Source organism: Podarcis raffonei, chromosome 6 (genome assembly GCF_027172205.1).
Source record: "Podarcis raffonei isolate rPodRaf1 chromosome 6, rPodRaf1.pri, whole genome shotgun sequence".
Taxonomy (NCBI): domain Eukaryota; kingdom Metazoa; phylum Chordata; class Lepidosauria; order Squamata; family Lacertidae; genus Podarcis; species Podarcis raffonei.
Genome location: NC_070607.1, coordinates 53,572,890 through 53,594,836, shown reverse-complemented (window position 1 = coordinate 53,594,836; position 21,947 = coordinate 53,572,890).

Sequence of the window (21,947 nt, the reverse complement as noted above, 5' to 3'; positions counted from 1 at the left end):
AAATACATTGCTAGAGTCTTGGGCAAAGGAGTAATAGCCCAGAACATTCAATAAATACTGCTGCATTCTGAATCCTATTGTTCTAGGACCAGTCAGACTGCTGCATTCTGAATCCTATTGTTCTAGGACCAATCAGACTGCTGCCTTTTGGATCCTATTCAACTCGGGACATAACAATTCAGGTGATCTCTTTCCAATTGTTGTCAATTGTTAGATGATCTTTCTTGAGCCAATTGTTAGATGATCTTTCTTGAGTCTTATGAATGGGGCAAAATCAGATCTCCTACCCCACATGCACAAATGACAAAAAGAAACAATACAAACTGATTTTTTTTCTTGGCCTCCAGATTAAGACAGCTTTGACCCTGCCTGCAATAGCCAGCTGTCCCACCTGAGAGACGGAAGAGTAGCAGCTGCAGCTCTTCACGTGAGCAGCTCCTTTGGGCTGCATCCAGCCCTGACATCTGCCTCTTTCTTGTTTTATTCACTCACATACACCTGGCTTTGCTTGGGATGAGCTGCAGGAGGAGACAAGCAGCTCTGCATCTGGTCCTGTGCATGGCATCTAATTCAGGAATTTAAAGAAAGGGCCAGACCAAGACATTTTGTAACCAACCCTGGTCGTACAGTGATAAAACTGTAGTGAGAAATTAAATGAATGGAAAATGACCTGCTTTTTAGTGGCAGCTGCCTCATGAAGCTCGCTTATCTCTCAACCTACCTTGCAAGGTTGTTGTGAGGATAAAATGAAGGGGAGTGGGAGAGCCAATCTATGGAACCCTGAATTCCTTGAAGGAACTAAGCGGTAGCTGTATAAATTGCTCAAGCAGCATTCTTGGCAACCTGAAGCATGGAGTTATTTTTAAATTTTGTATTTTCTTTCAGTACAATCCTATGCATATTTACCCTGAGGGAAGACACACCATGTTCCCTGGTCAGGGCCCACCTAACCCAGACTTCCTCCTGCACAATGGGGCTTCCCCTCTTCCCTTGCATGCCACCCCTATGTCCCTGAAATTTCAGTTGTCATTTGTTTTCTTGAAGACACACTGGCTTTGGGCTGAGGGTGTGGGGTATTATATGTTCTCAGTACAGTGGTACCGCGGGTTACATACGCTTCAGGTTACAGACTCCTCTAACCCAGAAATAGTACCTCGGGTTAAGAACTTTGCTTCAGGATGAGAACAGAAATTGGGCTCCAGTGGTGCGGCAGCAGCAGGAGGCCCCATTAGCTAAAGTGGTGCTTCAGGTTAAGAACAGTTTCAGGTTAAGAACGGACCTCTGGAACGAATTAAGTACAGTACTTAACCAGAGGTAACACTGTATTAAGTCACGTTTCATGCCTGGACCCAGGGACACTATTAGTGGTAGTCCCAAAAGACCTAATTCCCATAACTTTTTCTGAGAGCCCCATGTGCCTCTGAGTGTGCCATTATTTTGGGGGGTGGGGGCTGAATCGAGGGTTGACATGGGTATTTATTTATTTATTTGACTTTGTAACCAGCTTTCCAGGAAATAAATTAAATTAAGATGGCTTTATACAGAGATGATTTGGAGGTTAATGAAGGGGTGGGTGGGTAACTGAAGGCGAATTGAATGGATATGGAGCAGGATCTATGGGGAAATAAATCAAAGAGGAACCAGTCTCGGGTGATCTGGGGTGGGGTACAAGTTAATTGAAGGATTTATCTGAAGTTATTTGTATGGGAAATTAGTTGGCTTGACTTCTTCGACATTTGAATTCCAAATGGGCAGCTGTACATAAGAATTAGCATATGCAGATCTCATGCAGATTTGTGCCTATGGGCCCTGAATCTTTTAGGTGCTTAGCAATGTCCCCTGCCCGGACTCACAGTGATTTGGTGATGGCATTTAATCTTTTCACATTTTCTAGTTATACTCCCTCCCCACCCCCAGCTGGCCTCCCCAATGTTCTTCTAGCAGTTTTCTGATATGCCAACCATTTATATACTCTTCTTTAGCAACAATCACTTTAGCTCATCAAGCACATCGGCTTAGAAGCTTCTGGCATTGCTGTATATATAAACATTTACATTGTGCATCTCTCCAAATTTCGCCTAGCGGGGAAAACAGCAGCAGGTCAAAGAAGCAGCTCCAATCAGTGAACCCTCTGCTGAAGTGCTTTGTTCTCTCTGCCAGTTTTGAGATGCCTGGAAATTCTTGCTTTTAAGAAAGGATTGGCAATTTCGCTTGTTGCGGCCGCACTCCTATGCCTTTCCTAACTGTATAATGGAGGGGTGGGGGAAGGGGAAGCTCAGCAGGCAAAGCTATCCTCATCATGGACCATATCTTGCCCACATCTTTTCTGGTAGAATTCCTGTGACTTTAAGGGCTGTCTCTCCTGCAGAAATTTCACCATTACTGGCACAGAGGTGAAGGGAAACATAACTTTCTTCCAGGTTGCTTTTAAAGGCACAGGAGCCAGACCAGAAACATATTGGCATCCCCCATGACTTTGTTCTACCTCCATATCAATTGCTGGGAAACACAAGTGGGGAAAATGCTCTTGTGCACAGATCTTGCTGTTGGGCTTCCCAGGAGCATCTGGTTGACCACAGTGAGAACAGGATGCTGAACCAGATCGACCATTGATCTAGCAGGCTCTTCTTGTGTTCTTAACTGTACAGTGGTACCTTGGGTTAAGAACTTAATTCGTTCTGGAGGTCCATTCTTAACCTGAAACTGTTCTTAACCTGACGTACCACTTTAGCTAATGGGGCCTCCTGCTGCCGCCGCCACACAATTTCTGTTCTCATCCTGAAGCAAAGTTCTTAACCTGAGGTACTATTTCTAGGTTAGCGGGGTCTGTAACCTGAAGCGTCTGTAACCTGAAGCGTATGTAACCTGAGGTACCACTGTATTGCCCTGTGCCAGGCAAAATATGTCCGATTCCTACCTCTTGTGCAGATTTTAAAGTGTGGAATCTCTGTCCAAAAAAACCCAAAACACAAACCTGTTGGCAACCATGCTTCAAAGGTAAATACAGGCTGGCAATAGTATCCAATTGACCTTGGCCTTCCACATGACTTTTCAGCAAATGACTGACCAAAAGGGATCCAGTAGCTGCTGTGCATTTACAGGAAGCAATACTTGCTGATGGTGCCAGCAGTGGCTGTTATTTCAGAGCAGCACTGGGCTCAAGGAGGGGGCAGTTTTCTTGGTTTATTATTGTGCGATGCAGCCCCATTCAAAAGCTGGGAGCTTGGCATTGGCACCCATGTTGTTTCTTTTATAATCTTTCAGATCTTCCTTCCAGGCAAGAGAAAACGCTTTCTCCTGCTGGGGTGCGCGCACACCTCTCAGTCTGGTTACTGTAGAAACGAAATTGGCACTGGGATGGAATGCAATCCCAAAGCTAATTAAGGTAATTACAGCTTCACACCAGCTGCTCATGAGGTCCAAGGACCTTCTGTAACTTGTGTTGAAAAGCAGCCGCTCTGGGGACTTTTGAACTCTGCCTGTTCACCTGGTGCAATCCAGATACAAACACAGGAGAAGGAATCGGTGAACTGCACCTAGGAGCGATGTGACGAAGCAAAAGCTCAAGCTCTCCAAAAACTGCCGTTGACTCTGCTTGGATCGCATGGCAGGGTTAGGAGCTTTGTGGGTGCTCTCACCGCCATGCCAGAACCTGGTATTTAGGGTCCCACTGTTTCAACACTTGAGCAGCTAAAGATTATCCCTGCTACAAAAGGCTTTACAGAAAATTCAATCTGAGGCACAATCTGAGGTAAAAGGTAAAGGTAAAGGACCCCTGGACGGTTAAGTCCAGTCAAAGACGACTATAGGGTTGCAGCGCTCATCTTGCTTTCAGGCCGAGGGAGCCGGCATTTCTCCACAGACAGCTTTCTAGGTCATGTGGCCAGCATGACTAAACCGCTTCTGGCACAACGGAACACCGTGACGGAAACCAGAACGCACGGAAACGCCTTTTACCTTCCCGTCACAGTGGTACCTATTTATCTACTTGCACTGGCATGCTTCCGAACTGCTAGGTTGGCAGAAGCTGGGACAGAGCCACGGGAGCTCAACCCATCGTGGGGATTTGAACCACCGACCTTATGATCAGCAAGCCCAAGAGGCTCAGTAGTTTAGACCACAGCGCCACCAACGTTGTGTTTTTACATTTGAGCTATAGCTTCCCTTATTAGATGAGGAGTTGAGGAGACACGCATGTTTTGTGTTTTATGGCTGCCAGTTCATGTTTGGGTCCAATTCAAAGTGTGCACTTTGGCGTTTAAAGCCCTGAATGTCTTGGGCCCCAAATATCTCAAAGACTGTCTCCTTCTCTACGGACACTCCCAGGTGTGAAGATCAGCAGAGGTGGCCCTCTTGGTAGGAACATAGGCAGCTGCCTTATACTGAGTCCAACCATCAGTCCATCTTGCCCAGTATTGTCTACACTGACTGGCAGCAGCTCCTCAGGGTTTCAGGCAGGAGGTCTCTGCCATCCCTACTTGGAGAGACCAGGGATTGAACCTGGGACCCTCTGCATGCAAAGCAGATGTTCTCGCATTGAGCTATGGCCCTTCCTCAAAGGGTCAGTTGCAGCAGCCTGGGAGAGGGCGCTGAAGACCCTTGTGGTCCCTTCCAACTCTACAGTTCTATGATTCTAAGATTCCTTGTGGCAGCCCCTGCACTGTAGAAGTCCCTCACCTGGCTTCCTCGTGATACAGCTTTCGGTAAATGCTGAAAATGCACCTCTTTACTCTGGACTTTGACATCTGAGATGTGTGTTTTCAAGACCCACACTAGTCGTGTGCTTGCAATCTGTTTTAACTGCTTTTAATGTTTAATTGTTGTAACTTTTCCTGGGACTTGCTGGTGTGAAGGGGGAGGTAATCTATCTATATCTATCTATCTATCATCTATCTATCTATATCTATCTATCTATCTATCTATCATCTATCTATCTATCTATCATCTATCTATCTATCTATCTATCTATCTATCTATCTATCTATCTATCATCTATCTATCTATCATCTATCTATCATCTATCTATCTATCTATCTATCTATCTATCTATCGATCTATCTATCTATCATCTATCATCTATCTATTTATCTATCTATCATCTATCTATCTATCTATCTAATCTATCATCTATCTATCTATCTATCTATCTATCATCTATCATCTATCATCTATCATCTATCTATCTATCTATCATCTATATCTATCTATCTATCATCTATCTATCTATCTATCTATCTATCTATCTATCTATCATCTATCTATCATCTATATCTATCTATCTATCTATCTATCTATCTATCTATCTATCTATCATCTATCTATCTAATCTATCTATCTATCTATCTATCTGTCATCTATCTATCATCTATCTATCTACCATCTATATCAGGCTTCCTCAACCTTGGCCCTCCAGATGTTTTGAGACTACAATTCCCATCATCCCTGACCACTGGTCCTGCTAGCTAGGGATCATGGGAGTTGTCGGCTAAAACATCTGGAGGGCTGAGGTTGAGAAAGCCTGATATCTATCTATCTATCTATCTATCTATCTATCTATCTATCATCTATATCTATCATCTATCTATCATCTATCTATCATCTATCTATCTATCTATCTATCTATCTAATCTATCTATCATCTATCATCTATCATCTATCTATCTATCTATCTATCTATCTATCATCTATCTATCTATCTATCTATCTATCTATCTATCTATCTATCTATCATCTATCTATCTATCTATCATCTATCTATCTATTATCTATCTATCTACCTACCTATCTATCATCTGTCTGTCATCTATTTATTATTCCTAGTGTTGCCAACTTTTTTCTGCCATGGCTCTTGTGCCTTTAACACCTACATAACCAGGAGAAATTGGATACCAGAGCCTTTTCCTAGCATGGTGTTATAGTCAAAAGTTTCACCTACTGAAATGACCAAGTTTCATGAACTAAGCCTCTGACTGACATGGGATCCATGCCAGATTTGGGGGGGGGGGGCTTTAGGTACTCTAGGGTTGGATTACTGCAGTGCAGGACTTGATTAATCATTATGCTGCGAAAGCTTTGCTACTGTATACAATCCTTGCCAAACTGTGTCTGCTGAGTCAATTTTTTATATAGCCAACATCACTAAAGAAAGAAACACTTCATAATATTTTGCAGGGCAGCATTTGGTGAGAGAGCAAACAGCAAGATCCAAATGGTGTATCTTTTACGATCTATCCATAACAACGCATCATCTATCTAGAGTCACAGGAAGCTGTCTCGTTCCACCTCAGGCCACTGATTCCTCCCGCTCAGGACTGTCTACCTTGACTGGGGACAGTCCACCAGTGTTTCAGACAGCCCAGCCACTCTCAGTCTTAGGGATGCCTGGGATCAAACCAGGGACATTCCTCATACAACACACATGCTTTACCACTGAGCTATTCCCCCTTCACCACATGTTCCAAGAACGATTGGGGCTGAGCATTACTGTGATATGACCATTTGTGTGAGCTTATAAAGTTTTCAGCTGGGTCAGAAGTGCCTCCTTCTTCTTCTTCTTCTTCTTCTTCTTCTTCTTCTTCTTCTTCTTCTTTATTATTTATACCCCGCCCATCTGGCTGGGTTTCCCCAGCCACTCTGGGCAGCTCCCAACAGAATATTAAAAACACGATGTCTTCTAAAAGTCAGGTAGTTGTTTATTTCCTTGACATCTGATGGGAGGGCGTTCCACAGGGCGGGCACCACTACCGAGAAGGCCCTCTGCCTGCTTCCCTGCAACCTCACTTCTTGAAGTGAAGGAACTGCCAGAAGGCCCTTGGAGCTGGACCTCAATGTCCGGGCTGGACGATGGGGGTGAAGACGCTTCTTCAGGCTAGGTTCACATTAGTGGCTTAAAATGCAGTGTGGAAATCTCCCAACGCTGCATTTCAAGTTGCATTTATAAGGTGTTATTTACATCAGAGTGTGTTGGTGGTGGGGGAGGGCATGCAGAGATGGCACATCCTGCCACCTGAGGCAAAATAGGAATTGCCAACTCCTGCCCCTCTGCACTATTCCTTGACACCATGTCCTGGCTTTTGCTGAACTCTGCAGGAGCCGGGGAGCTCCTCAAAGTGTTGCCACTTGCTTGATTTGTCTGCCTGGGGGTGGGGAAGACGTGGCAATGCCACATGCCAGAATGCCTCCCTCTTGGCAGCAGAAGTGGTGGGGTGGGCAGAGCGCTACCTCTTGCACTTCCACTGCCTGAGGCAAGCACTTCACCTTGCCTCATAGGTGGGTCAGCTGGGGGGGGGGGTTCTCTTCCAATGGCCAAGGAAAATGGAGTTGGTCTGAAGCATCCAAAGGGCACCAGGCTGGAAAAGGCTGTCATAGGGCAGAAGCAGCCCTATGGTCACCGTGGTGGGGAGAGGTCAACTAGAAAGGCCAACTCGCTTCTCAGGGTTGACCAGTGTGGTGCAATGGTTAAAGTGTTAGATTAGGAGCCAGGGTGACCTTGGGCCAGGCAGTGCCTCTCACCTGAACCTACCTCACAGGGTTGCTGTGAAGATAAAATGAGGTGGTGGAGGGGAACCATGAATGCCACCTTGAGCTCCTTGGAGGAAAAGTGGGAATATAAATCAAATGAATAAATAAAAATAGTAGATATTTTTTCCTCTGCAGATCAAATTTTAGAGCTCAAAGCCCACTAATTCCAGCCATGTTTTCTACCTCCAGTGTGTGCACAGGTGTGCAGTCTGAGCCTATCAAAAAAAAGTCCCACTGTATTAAATAATGGGGGGTATTCCCAAGTAAACGCCAATAGGATTGCTACCCACAGCAAAGAGACATGTGTGTCTTTGGGAGAAGGCCAAGAAGAAGAGACTGAATGACCCTTTTGGCCTCCACGTGTTTACTACAAGGACTGGGTGTCCTGAATGTAGCTGACATCCCAAAAAAGAACCACTGAGTGAATGTGCCCACCACTGGGCCAAACTAAACATGACATTATTCAGGCCTGCAGCCCTTGTGTTGGCCAAGTTGGATCAGGACCACAGTGGGGGGGAGCTTTAACCCTTTGTCCAAGCTATGGTTGCAATTTGCAGTGGAAGTTAAGTTCCCATTGGTGCACATATGAGAGATTACCTCCCAAAGCAAATAGCAGGCATGTCCCCTTCCCAATTTGAAGTTGGAGCATGGCAGGGACAAGGAGCTAAAGTCCCTTCCCTGCATGTCACAGTCTAAATCTACCCCCTCCCCATGCTGGGAATTCTTTTTTTAAAAAAAAGACTTGCCCATTCAAAGTCTAAAGGCATGAATAATCCTATATTTAGTTTTGTGAAGTACCATGCTGCACTTAAGTACCTGCTGGAGGACAGTCAAAATATTTTTCTCCATCTATGCCCTGAATTTCCACTTATACTTAGAAAGCAGTGCAGGAAATGAAGGCAAGCAAAACCATTTAGGACAGAAAGCAAGAGTAGGGATGGTCCAACAGCTTATATACCTGTACATAGGTTTGTTTCCTGATTCCTGTCCCCCCCCCCCAAAGTAACATTACCTGCCTGCTGATGTACAGGCAAAAATACACTGGGAAATTTGCATTTATAGACATCTAGGCCATAAAACAGTCATAGTACTTTTGGTCAAGCACAGAGTGAATGTGAGAAGGAGAATATTTAGAATGAGATGCAGGCTGGGCACTATGCATGCACCTTAATGTAAAACTGGACTAACACCTCAAAGTTTGACTGCAATATCCACATCTCTATAGGACTCCTCTACTTTCAGTCGGTACTCACAGCACTCGTATCCATTTTTCTTTATAAAAAAAAAATAGTTCTGTTTTCAGAATCCTTGTATATATATATATATATATATATATATATATATATATATATATATATTCTAGAAACAAAAGTAACCCATACCCAACAAAACCAACAAAGTTTTCCTGGAGACCCCTACTCAAAATATTTTATGAAAGCCTATAACCTTTTCAAACACCACGACTTATAACAGCATAATCTGTTCTTATTGTTCAACATGTTCTTATGGAATGATCTACAAGTTCATATAAACCTTTGGAACTGGTCTTTGTTTTTCTGCAGTATTTGTGAATGAAATAAAGCTCCATAATTCTCCAGCAAAAGTCTCTTTGTGCTTTGTTCCTCTCGCCAGACTCAGTTTTGTCCATAAGAGCAATATGCCACACTTACTCTTGCCTAATGTTCAAGTCTGCCTCTTTTAAGTTCTTCTAGAATGTGGCTACAACAATACATGCTGCCACTAAGAGAAATCCACAACACTTGCGCAACCACAGAATTTACAACCGTACTGGAAGCAGTAGTTAGGGGAGAAATGAAGACATTTCCCCAGTAACAAAATACTGCAATATTTTACTGGAAAAGAGATTTCCCTGCAAGAAAAGCATTACACTGAGAAAAGACATCTGGATTCCTCTGCAGCTACTGAGTAGCAACTTGGAGGAAAGTAGCTTGGGTTCCCTGCAAAATTCAGTTTGTGCATTTTTGTGGGTGCTGACAAATTATTGTCTGGGAAGGCCCTTAGTAGATTCAGTGTCATTTTCCATGGATTCTTTTGTACTTCAAGGGGAAACTTCAAGTCACAATGAATGTATGGCTTGGTAAATCCATCAAAAGGAATTCAGTCTAAAAGAAATGGAACTGATTGGGCCAATTCCAATATAAATTTTGGTATTAGCAGAATTCTTTCGAAAAGCATATGAGCACATCTGCTTGGAAAAGTTATGTTATAATAAGTCATCCACTAACAGTTCTGGGAATCAGTGGGATTCCAGATGCCCACTGGCTCTAGTTTATAAACTACATCCTAGGGACATTGTTTATAAACTACATCCTAGGGACACTGTAGGGACGTGGGTGGCACTGTGGGTTAAACCACAGAGCCTAGGACTTGCTGATCAGAAGGTCGGCGGTTTGAATCCCCGCCACGGGGTGAGCTCCTGTTGCTTGGTCCCTGCTCCTGCCAACCTAGCTGTTTGAAAGCACGTCAAAGTGCAAGTAGATAAATAGGTACCGCTCCGGCAGGAAGGTAAACGGCATTTCCGTGCACTGCTCTGGTTCGCCAGAAGCGGCTTAGTCATGCTGGCCACATGACCCGGAAACTGTACGCCGGCTCCCTCAGCCAATAAAGTGAGATGAGCGCTGCAACCCCAGAGTCGGCCATGACTGGACCTAATGGTCAGGGGTCCCTTTACCTTTACCTAGGGACATTGTATGATATCCTCAACATATTTTTTTCCTGTGGGTCTGTTGTATGCCATAGGTTAATTTGGAACTGACCCTGGACCAAAGTCCAGACCTTATCCTATTACCATCACTCTACCATCACTCTTCAGCATCCTTTGAAATGTGATCAGGCCCAGCTCAAGACATGTTGATGCTTGGAGTGAAGTACAAGAGGGCACCACCTGCATTTCCATGTTCAGAAGCCTACAAGACTAGTTGACAGTGTCCTCCACGGCACAAGGCATAAGGGAACACAGGGCAGATACAGCTTTGGCATCCCAACACTTTATAGCTGCCCTCTCTGGCGTTCTAATGGTAGGGCTGGCCCATCATGTAGTAAAATGTATTAACATAGCAAGTTATCGGGGGGGGGGGGAGATTCCTGTTGCTGCTTTAAAAAATTGGATCTCAAGCAAGTTTACATAAAAGCATGTTCCAAGCTTAGGTTTAGTGATGCCATCTACATAGTGGTAACCTCTTCAAATATGAATCCCCTGATTGTTATTTTTTCAAGAGCTGTCTAACAGAGAACATATACTCAGCCAGAGATTCATGAGGTTGAATTTTTCAGTACTTTGGAGGCGGAGTCAACAGGAAAGTATATAGCAGGGTTTGTGGAGTGACCACAAGATCTGTCTTGTGTCTATACCTGTAGCATTGGGAATCAGTTTGGTCTCTTTTGGATCTGCATCGTGTTATTCTGATTCATTATTCAGGTTGACTCTGATCTGTTAAATCTGCCCCATTGGCTATGCTGGGAAATCTAAAAAGGGCTATAACTTGTTTTCCTTTCCACTTAAGTGGATGAAATTGCAGGCAAGGTAGTCCCCCAGAGTGGATTAAGCCTGTCAAATTTCAGGCAGAACCGTCCAGGGGTTTTCATGCAGTGAACCTTTAGAGTGCTTTTTAACAGTCTCTGCCTTTCCTGCCCTGCCAGAAATGGATGCATATTGTAGACATGGCCACTCCTTTTGAGGGATGAAGCCTGCCAGATTTCAGGAAAATAGATGCAGCAGTTCTCCCAAAAGGGCAAGCACTGACTGTTTTGTGGTGAGAAAAGAGCAATCACATTCTCTTCCCTATTTTATTTTAAAATTTTTGTAGGGAGGGAGTGACAATCCAGTTGAAAACTGGGGACATAAGTGAGGTAAGAAACCTGCCAAAGGACTATAATGCTAGCTGATTTTACCTATGAAAAGCTGGGAAAGTCATACTTTCTTCTTGCTACTCAAAGTTATCATCAAGAGCCAGTGTGGTGTAGTAGTTAAGAGTGGTGGACTCTTATTCTGGTGAACTGGGTTTGCTTCCCCGCAGCTGCTGGGTGACCTTGGGCCAGTCACACTTCTCTGAAGTCTCTCAGCCTCACTCACCTCACAAAGTGTTTGTTGTGGGGGAGGAAGAGAAAGGAGATTGTTAGCCGCTTTGAGACTCCTTAGGGTAGTGATAAAGCAGGATATCAAATGCAAACTCTTCTCTTCTTCTTCTCTTCCTCTTCCTCTTCCTTATAGTAAGAGAAAGAATAGACCAACATGGATAATTTAATCTTCACAATTGCTCCCCACTCCTCAATTTAATCATCCTGAAACCAATTTACCAGCTGCCAGGATACTAAAATTGCTCTTATGCCCAGTTTGAGGTCCAGGCTAGATGTGATGTGTGACATCTGTGATTCATATTTCTTTCAGGGGTTTTTTTTTATTAAAAGAAACATTAACAGCCATGGGAGTACGCAGGGGTGTGTTTATTTATTTTGAAGATTTATACTGTCTTTCAATTAAATGACTCTGAATGCAGTTTACAAGTAACAGGTTGCAATAATGCAAAACCTTCACACTCACAATACACAGACACACATCTTCAACCAATAGCCAACCCCCTGGCTGAAGGATGGGGCCAGAACCATCCTTCCCTTCAGTTCTGCGGCTCCAAGGCAAGTGGCAGTTTGAACCAAGGGTTGTAGTCACGGTTAGACCTACTCAGTGTAGACCCACTGAAATAAATGAATATGACTAATGGAAACTCATCAGTTCTAATTAGCCTGCTCTTTATAAAAAAAATAAAGATTTTCTTGTTTTAAAAAAGTACATGCATTGTCTCTTTTCAAGTTGTACAGTCTTTTCTACAGATCAGTTACATTTGTTATGAGACATTAGTGTAGAATACAGTATAAAGTCAGGAAGAATAAGGGGAGGGGTGGTGGTGAAATTTATATTTTTTACAGTGTACATGTGGTGTTTTTGTGTCAGCTTCAACTGGATAGGTTCTCTTTCTATTTGATTGTTACGTTTCCTTGGTAGTGAGAGAGGTTGGGGGCCCAAGGTATGGTTGATTGTCTGTGGTTGGCTGCAATGGGGTTTGTTTGTGAGGGGTGGGGTGGGGGGTTTGTTGGGTCAAGTAAGCCAGATTGATTCATAGGCTGTGGTGGGTTTAATAAGCCTGCTCTGAGCAAGACTTCATTGGATAGAGACCCAAGTTCTTATTCCAGGAGGGAGAGGATGGGGTAAACTAGCTCCCTTCAGCTTCTCCTTCTCTGGCCAATGGTCTGGAGGCTGGTCTCTCCTAGGCTGGTGATGTTCTCCCTGAGAAGCAGGGGGGTTTAATCTCCTAGTGCGCTTTGATCACCTAGCTGATGTCAGAGTGCCTTGCCTACCTCTGCAGCTGAAGGGAACAGGACCAGAACCACAGCATTAGGGGAGCAAAGTTCTTTCCCTGATGGCAGTTGCAGGTGGTTGGACTAGATGCCCCTTGGGTCCCTTCCAACTCTATGAGTCTATGAGAGAAAGCTTACAGGTATCATCCCTGCCTGAAAATGTCCATAGAGAAGCACAGCCTAAGATTTTCTCCCTTTTTTCTGGAGGATGTCCTGTACCTGTTCATAGCTTCCTTATAAATGCATTCTCCAACCATGCTCATTTTTTGTTTTTCATGTCAGTTATTAGAGGACCTTCTCCCTTTGTCCTTCAGAAGATGGCAGCTCTTGGTGTCGCAGCAGTACACATGACTAGATCACAACAGCAAGCCTCCAGTGAGCCCTCAAGCTTCCTAGGGAGGTGAGGACTGAAAAGGCATGACTTGGTTTGCTAGGTTTCATCCAGAGATCATGCTTGAATCATGAAAAGGTCCAAAGCAGACCCTCTTCCATTAGTCCTGAGCTGGGGAACCTGTGACACTCCAGACTTCAGCTCCCATCAGCCACAGCCTGCATGGCCACTGGCTAGGGATGATGGGAAATGTAGTCAAACAACATCTGGAAGGCTACCAGTTCACCAGTCCTGAATTAATCCCTTTGCCTATTCATCTGTCATGCTCACTGTGGGACCAACCAAGAGTCACAGGTGCTATAGTAAGTCCAATCACCAGGTTGTCAACTATCAACATGCAAAAAATAAGGGATCCTAAGATACTAATTGGCAGAATCTGGTCTACAACAAGGTGTTTCCTTACAATTAAAGCACTTCAGATATCCTGATTTGCAGAGACAGGGCTGCTGTTCCCATCTTCTTCCTCTTTTCTCATGAGATGTCCTCAGAAAGATCATGGTGAAGTTTATAATATACGAAGATGCCTTTCACTGAGCCGGACCATTGACCTATCTAATGCCTTATTGCTCATATGGCAGCAGCTCTCTCAGGTTTTATACAAGAGCCTTTTCCACTCCTACCTGGAAACACCAGGGAGTGTGATGTGGTAGTCCTGGGTTGCAGGGGGTCAAAGACCTGTTGCTACTTCTGCAGCAGAGTCCTCTCTCCAGTGTCCTAGAGTCACCCAATCAGGAGCTTTTTCGCCACTATATGGTGAAAGCTAAGCATTTAGGAACACTGAAAGCACAAAGTATTTCAGTTTCAAGACTAGTGTGCAAGTTTTGTTTTGTACAATGAAACTTCACAGAAAACACAGCTTAAGCCATGCCGAAAGAAGATATCAGAGCACTCAAAATCATTTGTCCATGTAGGTGCACGAAAATAGGAGAACTCGCTGAAAGGTGACACATGGATATGTGCATTGATTGCTGCAATGCATCCCTAATTATTACTGCATTGTTGCATAAATATTATCGTGTAATCTTGGAAGGTTGTATAATCTGTGGCTGAGAGGAGACATGGCAGTAACTGTCCTGAAGGGACCCATCACTTCTGAATTTGCAGGGATTGAGCAAGCAGGCACTCTGCCATTGAACTATGGTCTTTTCCCAGTTATACTTAGCAACAGGGCCTGTCTGGTCCCCTGAGATGCTGAGCACCCCAGATTCCCAGGCAGGAAGGTTCCTAATGCTTCACTTCAGCCAGGATGTGGGGAAATGGAGGAAGCAGACTGTATATTATCTGAGCATTCTCGTGAGAGAGTGGAAGAGAGGCTTTTGGCAAGACTTCATCACGTTGGAAATGAGCTTATGTGGAAGGTCAAGAATGGCACACTTTTGCTTCCAGTGATAAGTGACCCCGAGAGGTGAGGAACCAGGGAGGGGGAGGCACTGATTCAGAGCATTTCTGGTGCACCCCATTTGAAGCCATCATCCCATTGCCTGATATCAGTTTCCATGGGCTAATTTATACCAGTAGCAGCAGCAGCAGCAGTAGCAGCAGCAGCAGCAGCAAAAGCTGCTAAGGAGAATTCTGCTGACTTGTGGCTTTTTAAAAATAACTCTGCCTTTGTCAGCAGGTCAGGGTTGTTCCAGATTGAATAAGCACAGCAGCTCAGCCCTCCCCTCCTCTGGGTAATTTGCACAAGTCTGTCACTCTCCTACATCTGACAAATCATCACAGTTAATGTCCCAAAGAAGACAGATGGGCCACTTACTCACAGGAGCTGCCATCCTTTGGGGTGAGGGAGGTGTCTCCCCAGACTGGTACAGAGGAGGCTGTGCAGAGGAAGAGACCCTTTCGTGCCTTGCTCAGAGCACTGGCAGTGCAGATACAGCAACGGAGAAAGGGCTTGTGACCCAGCAGGCTGTGCTGCTACTCATGACAATGAATGGAAATGACGAGAAATCCTTGTTTTGAAATCAGAACCTAACAGAGCGCTGTCAGTGTTGTCTCCTTGTTTCTTTTGAAATGGTTCCTTTCTGCAGTGTGACCAGAGTGAAAGGATGAGGGGCCTGCCCTACGCACAACCTGGAGAGGCTCTCAAAAGGGCAGCAAAGTCCAGGCAGTATTATTATTATTATTATTATTATTATTATTATTATTATATCTGACTGCGCTTCCCCAGCCACACTGGGTGGCTTCCAGCAAAATATAAAAACACAATAAAAGATAAAACATTAAAAACTTCCCTATACAGGGCTGCCTTCAGGTGTCTTCTAAAAGTCATATAGTTGTTTGACATCTGATGGAGGGGCATTCCACAGGGCGAACGATCGTAACGATGGTTCTCCAAAACAATTTTACGTTATGTAACTTTTCAAAATAGAACCATGGCTGAAAACAATATGCAGAAAACCTTGTTCAATTTTAGCTTGCTCAGAGGCTTGGTAAGCACAGCAGGATGGTCTCGTGGAGTTGAAGCTTCTCATTGGCCCTCTCCCTGCAGCCTAACACAGTAAAGCACATTCAGTCACTGAATCCTGCTGGTACAGGAGGAGCAAAACTGGGAACCAGAGACCATGGACAGCAGCAATCAGCAGGTTCCCTCTGCCCCAAGCACAACAGTTTCTGAGCAGAGCCATTTATCTGAGCAATGAGAACCTGGAATGCCACAAGCAGACCCCTTTCAGGCCCATAAAACCATTCTTAAAATGGCTCAAGTGCCCCATTCCCAGGTGTGCTTGAACTTAGAACTGGGAGCTGCTCCAGCTGCCATTACAACAGCAGCTCCTTTGGGGTGAAATTCATCACCCCCCAAAAAATCATATTCCTGTTTTAAATGTAACAAGCTCCTTCATGCTGCGCAAGTTAATCTGCTCCCTTCCTCTCTCCCGAAAGTCAAAGGGTTTTTTGGGGGGAGGGGGGAGTTTAGAAAGAAAACTGCAGGCAGTTTTTCATCAAGGATGATTTAGTGAAGGATTTTTTTGCAGCGTTAATACACCAGGGCTTTCTTGACTGGTCAGGTAAGAAGTAAGAAGAGATATAAAAGGCTTCATGTGGAGAGATGGGTACTCAGGGAACAGGATGTAAAGAGATGGTGAGTGCTTTGTATTTCACGCTTGGAAGGGCCAAGGCATTTACTGGCCCTTGCTAAATGATTTAAGCTTGGAAATTCAGGTGGAGAACGGACTTTGAAAACGCACTCTATGCATGGGTGAAAGTTTTTTGGACTCAATATGGGGTCACTCTCTTAGAAAGAGTAAAAAGCCAGGTCACTGGCAGATGGGCTGGAAGGTTACTTGCTAACACAATGTCGTCTCTTTTGTAGGCCACTTCCGGATATTAGTACTGTATCACATATTCCAGAGGCTGGAGATCTTCTGACTATTAAATCTGGGGTCCATTAACTCATGATGTCTGCTGCTGCCTAAGACCTCTGCCAAGCATAGGTAAAGGTAAAGGTACCTCTGCCCGTACGGGCCAGTCGTGTCCGACTCTAGGGTTGTGCGCCCATCTCACTTAAGAGGCTGGGGGCCAGCGCTGTCCGGAGACACTTCCGGGTCACGTGGCCAGCATGACGAAGCTGCTCTGGCGAGCCGGCACCAGCGCAGCACACGGAAACGCCATTTACCTTCCCGCTAGAAAGCGGTACCTATTTATCTACTTGCACTTAGGGGTGCTTTCGAACTGCTAGGTGGGCAGGAGCTGGACTGAAAGACGGGAGCTCACCCCGCCACGGGGATTCGAACCGCCGACCATGCGATCGGCAAGCCCTAGGCGCTGAGGTTTTACCCACAGCGCCACCCGCGTCCTTCTGCCAAGCATACTGTGTGTCTATTCCCAGTTGACAGCTACAACCCCATTGACTGCACGGCCTTGATGCATGCTGCTGGCCAGCACTAAAAAAGATCAATGTTATAATCCGCAGAACAATCCAGTGTCTATTTGTGGCTGTTACCTATGAGTCTTGCCTTCTGGGGAGGTGTGAGTGGTGGGGAAGTACTGCATAGAGATCAAGTCTTCTGAGGGCATGGGCCCCTGCCCTCTGGTGCCCCCTTAGGTTTCTACATCTATTTTATTTATTCCCTGTTATTTATAGGCTATTTTTCCTGCACCATGTGCAGCCACTTAAAATCAATAAAACTAATCAATTTACAACAACAGAAATCAATCCATTAAAAACAAACATGAAAATGAGCAATAAAACAATAAGATAAGCTTTGAGGCTCCAAAAGTCTTTTAAAATAAATTTTGTCTTAGTTCAGCTAAAGGCAAGGAAAGAAAGTTGGTATAGCCCAGAGGTTTTACGGAGTCGGTTCTAGAGATGTGAAGGCCTGCATTAAAGACTGAAGAAATCACAGACACACACCCCAGCTGCTGTTATTGTTCTCTCCAGGCCTTTGCATCTCTTGCAACTGTATTCCAAAATTCTCTGGAGAAATTTAACACTGACATTCACTTACAAAGTTGCCATACCATTGGACTAGTTCTGAGATTCAGGTCTGGTTTGCATAGCTATGGTAAGGTAAAGGTAAAGGTAAAGGGCCCCTGACCATTAGGTGCAGTTGAGGATGGCTCTGGGGTTGCGGCGCTCATCTGACTTTATTGGCTGAGGGAGCCGGCATACAGCTTCCGGGTCATGTGGCCAGCATGACTAAGCCGCCTCTGGCGAACCAGAGCAGCGCACGGAAACACCGTTTACCTTCCCGCCAGAGAGGTACCGATTTATCTACTTGCACTTTGACGTGCTTTCAGACTGCTAGGTTGGCAGGAGCAGGGACCGAGCAACGGGAGCTCACCCCATCGCGGGGATTCGAACTGCCGACCTTCTGACTGGCAAGCCCTAGGCTCTGTGGTTTAACCCACAGTGCTACCCGCTCAACTTATTGGGACCACACATATCTTTACACCCTTGGAGAGGAGCTTGCCTTCACTTTGTTCCTCATTTTTGCTCTTGCACTGTGCTGAGCTAAGCCATGGTTTGGCTTAGCCTGCTATCCAAACCAGGGGTTGTGGTCAGTGAGGAGAGAGATTAAAAATGAGCCTGAATACAGACACCATGCTAACCCAAACCTTGTATGGAATGGCAGCAAAAAAGGACCAGGGAAATAGAGAAGTGCTTTGAGCTGCTCCTATCCAGGAGTCCACATATTTGTGTGGTCCTGCTAAGCCAGGTCACTTGGATATCTCAGCAACAGCTGCAAGAATCCTGCAGATGGGGTGAGCTTGGAGGGAGGAAAAACATTTTTCCATTTCTGCAGGAGGCTGGATCTCAACAGGCCCAAGGCTTTCAGAGAATGGAGCCTTGGGAAGGAAGCAAACCCCAGTGCTGTGAGTCTCTAAAAGTACCCTTTCCCTGAGCATGGATTAAGGCTTAAAACTCCAGAGAGCGGAGTGGGATGGACAAGTGGCCAGAACATAAATATCTGCTTCATTTTAAATTCAACATATGCATTTTTAAAACTTTCACTTTGGGTGTTTCCAGACTGTTTTTCGCAGGATGGGTTCAAGTACGTAACAGGGAAACTTAGGCTTGCAGAATGAAAACGGATCAGAGGCATTCTGTCACCCCAGTGGCGTAGCGTGGGGGTGCAGGGGGGCTGGCCGCACCGGCTGCAACATCTGGGGGGGGGGGTGCGCTCGCACTTGCAGCTCTCTGCCCCTACCTGGCAGAGTAGCCTACCACGGGTTAGGGGGCGCAAATTACTTGCCTTGCCCCGGGTGCTGACAACCCACGCTACGCCACTGTGTCACCCTCATGTAATGAAACCATTTTTATTTTAAAAAAGGAAACTGACCTTTCGTGGTTAGGAAAGTGATGAGGAAATGCATTGCGAAACATGGCATGAATGAATGACTAAAGGGAAAGACCCCACAAGCAAATCAGGAGAAATTAAGGAAGGATGCTCATTATTGTTTGACCTCTGCAAACAAATCAGAATGAATGCTCAATGAAGACCCAACGTAATCAAACCTCCATTTAATTTTTGTGCAAGTAAATCAGGACAAATGCTCTATAAATAGGTTGACTGGAAGACCCCTCTGTGCTTCACAATTTTATAAATGTTTTTTGGACGATGGGCATGAATAAGCCCAAATCTGAACAACCAGTTAAGAAAGCTCAAACCAAATATCACTTCATCCTATATTAAAAAAAACTTTTTTTAAGAATTTGGCATAGTTAGACTACACAGATCCACCAAAGGAGACAAAGGAAGGCCGCCCCCAGCCGCACCATGGTTTAAATGGGAAGTGGCCATGCCCTCGGCTAACCCGATTGGTCAGCCGGGGTGTGTGATGTGGCTGGGCATCCTAGTGATGTGGACAGCATCCCTCTGCTCACTGCCGGGTCACTGGAAGGTCCAGGAACTCCTCCTGCAACACAGCCCCCCCCCAAAGGCGAGCTGTCTTCACACAAATTAAGGGCTTTGTCACAATAACACCTTTTAGCCTGGAATGCTGGATAGAAAGTAAGAGAGAGAACTATTTTTATATCAAACAGACATTACTTGCTAATGTAGGTTTACAAGAGTGATTTATTTTTTTAAGCATCAAACTACAAAAGCCTAGGTTTTAAACCTGGACTTGCAGCCTGCCCACAGCAGAGGATTCGTTTACTCTTGTTATTAAGACCTCCCACAACCCTTTCAGGATGCTGTAAGCTCGGAGCGCAGCGATCCCTTGGGGGACATGAATATTTCCCCCATGAAGGATGTTGCCCTTGTCAACAAGCTAAAGTGGACTCTTCACTTTGTATCATTCCTCTTGTCTCTCTTTCTGGAGAGTTTTTCCACTTCTTTTGCAAAGCTCAGCATGAGGGGTGGGCTGGGGCGGGGGCTCATCTATCTCTGACTGTAGCCCCTGCACGTTAACAGATTGTTATTTACTATCCAGGAGTCCATTAATTCTGCAGGGACTCAGGAAGGAGGGGATGTTTCTCCTGCCACTGAAGTGGATAACACAGCTTGGATAAATGCTTTTCAGCAGGCATCCCTTGCAGCAAGGCAGTGCAGATGTGCAAGTGGCGCTGGCTCACGATGAAAGATGCCCTTTTGCTTTTTAAGGCTTCTGGTATAGTTGAGACTATCAAAGCCCTATTGGAGGGGAAGCATACCAAGGCCATATGTTCAACCTGCCAGACATCAGGGCCGGCCCTCCCCTACAGGAGGGCAAAGTGAATTCCTCCCACCAGTTGCTGGGATTCACAGATGGGGAGAGTGGCATTGTGTTCAGGTTCTGCTTGTCTGATGGGCATCATTTTCATCCCACCTGCCCTCCCAGGAGCTCAAGATGGTGCACATGGTTCTGTCCCTCCCAGTTTATAATCACAACTCTGTGAGGTAGGTTAGGCTGGGAGGCAGTCACTGGCCCCAGGTCACCCAGTGAGCTTCATGATTGAGTGTGGATTTGAACCCTGGTCTCCTGGGTCCTAGGGACGTGGGTGGCGCTGTGGGTTAAACCACAGAGCCTAGGACTTGTTGATCAGAAGGTCGGCGGTTCGAATCCCCGTGACAGGGTGAGCTCCTGTTGCTCAGTCCCTGCTCCTGCCAACTTAGCAGTTCGAAAGCGCGTCAAAGTGCAAGTAGATAAATAGGTACCACTCCGGCGGGAAGGTAAACGGTGTTTCCGTGCGCTGCTCTGGTTCACCAGAAGCGGCTTAGTCATGCTGGCCACATGATCCGGAAGCTGTACACCGGCTCCCTCGGCCAGTAAAGCGAGATGAGCACCGCAACCCCAGAGTCGGTCACGACTGGACCTAATGGTCAGGGGTCCCTTTACCTTACTCCCGGGTCCTAGTCCAACATTCTCACCACTCACCACTCTGGCTATTTCCCTTTTCTGCTTTTAAACAACCTGATAGGACAAATGTGTTAATGTTATCAAGGATCCCAAAGACCCAAGAACCTTGTCCATATCCTCAGTTACCACAGTAATTAAACCTCATCCACAGACATTCAAAACCAAGAACAACTCCTTAAAAAGTCTATGCTGAAAGCAGTATCTGCTTCTGTGCAGATATGAGAAGTTTCATCAGCAGGAGCTTTGCAAACACATGACCATTCCCTTTCTGTGGTGCCCATTAATGACATGCTCAACATCCCTCAAGTCATAGGAGCCAACTCCAATGAGCCAAGATCCCTTTGCCACCCCCCCAATAAAATATTTGAGGGGGCTTGGCTCCCCAAGTTGATGGGCATTGCCATTCAAATGGCGTGTGTGTGCATCTTGTGATCTATTATGTGGGACAGGGCTTACCTGCCGCCCCCCAATATTTTATTCAAGTTGGCACCTCACCTCAAGGCTCACCCAGAAACACTCCATTCATGACCCTCGGTGAAAGTGTTGGTCACAAACTTAGGCTGGAAATGGGGTGGAGAGCTTTAGGCTGCAAACACACTATACATTCAAAGCACACCACCCCTAAAGAACCATGGGAACTGTTGTTTGTCCTCACAGAGCTACAATGCCCAACACCCTTAACAAACTACAGTTCCCAGGATTCTTTTCTTGGGGGTGAGGATATGCTTTAAATGTATGGCACATATGCAGCCTCCAAGGGATGGCAGATGAAATTGAAGCAGGCATCTTCTGGGATGGCAGTGAGAAAGTGTTTACAATGTTGATGCTTCTCATCAACCCTTTCTCTCTCCTTTATTAGCGTAGAAAACACTGCTTGAGA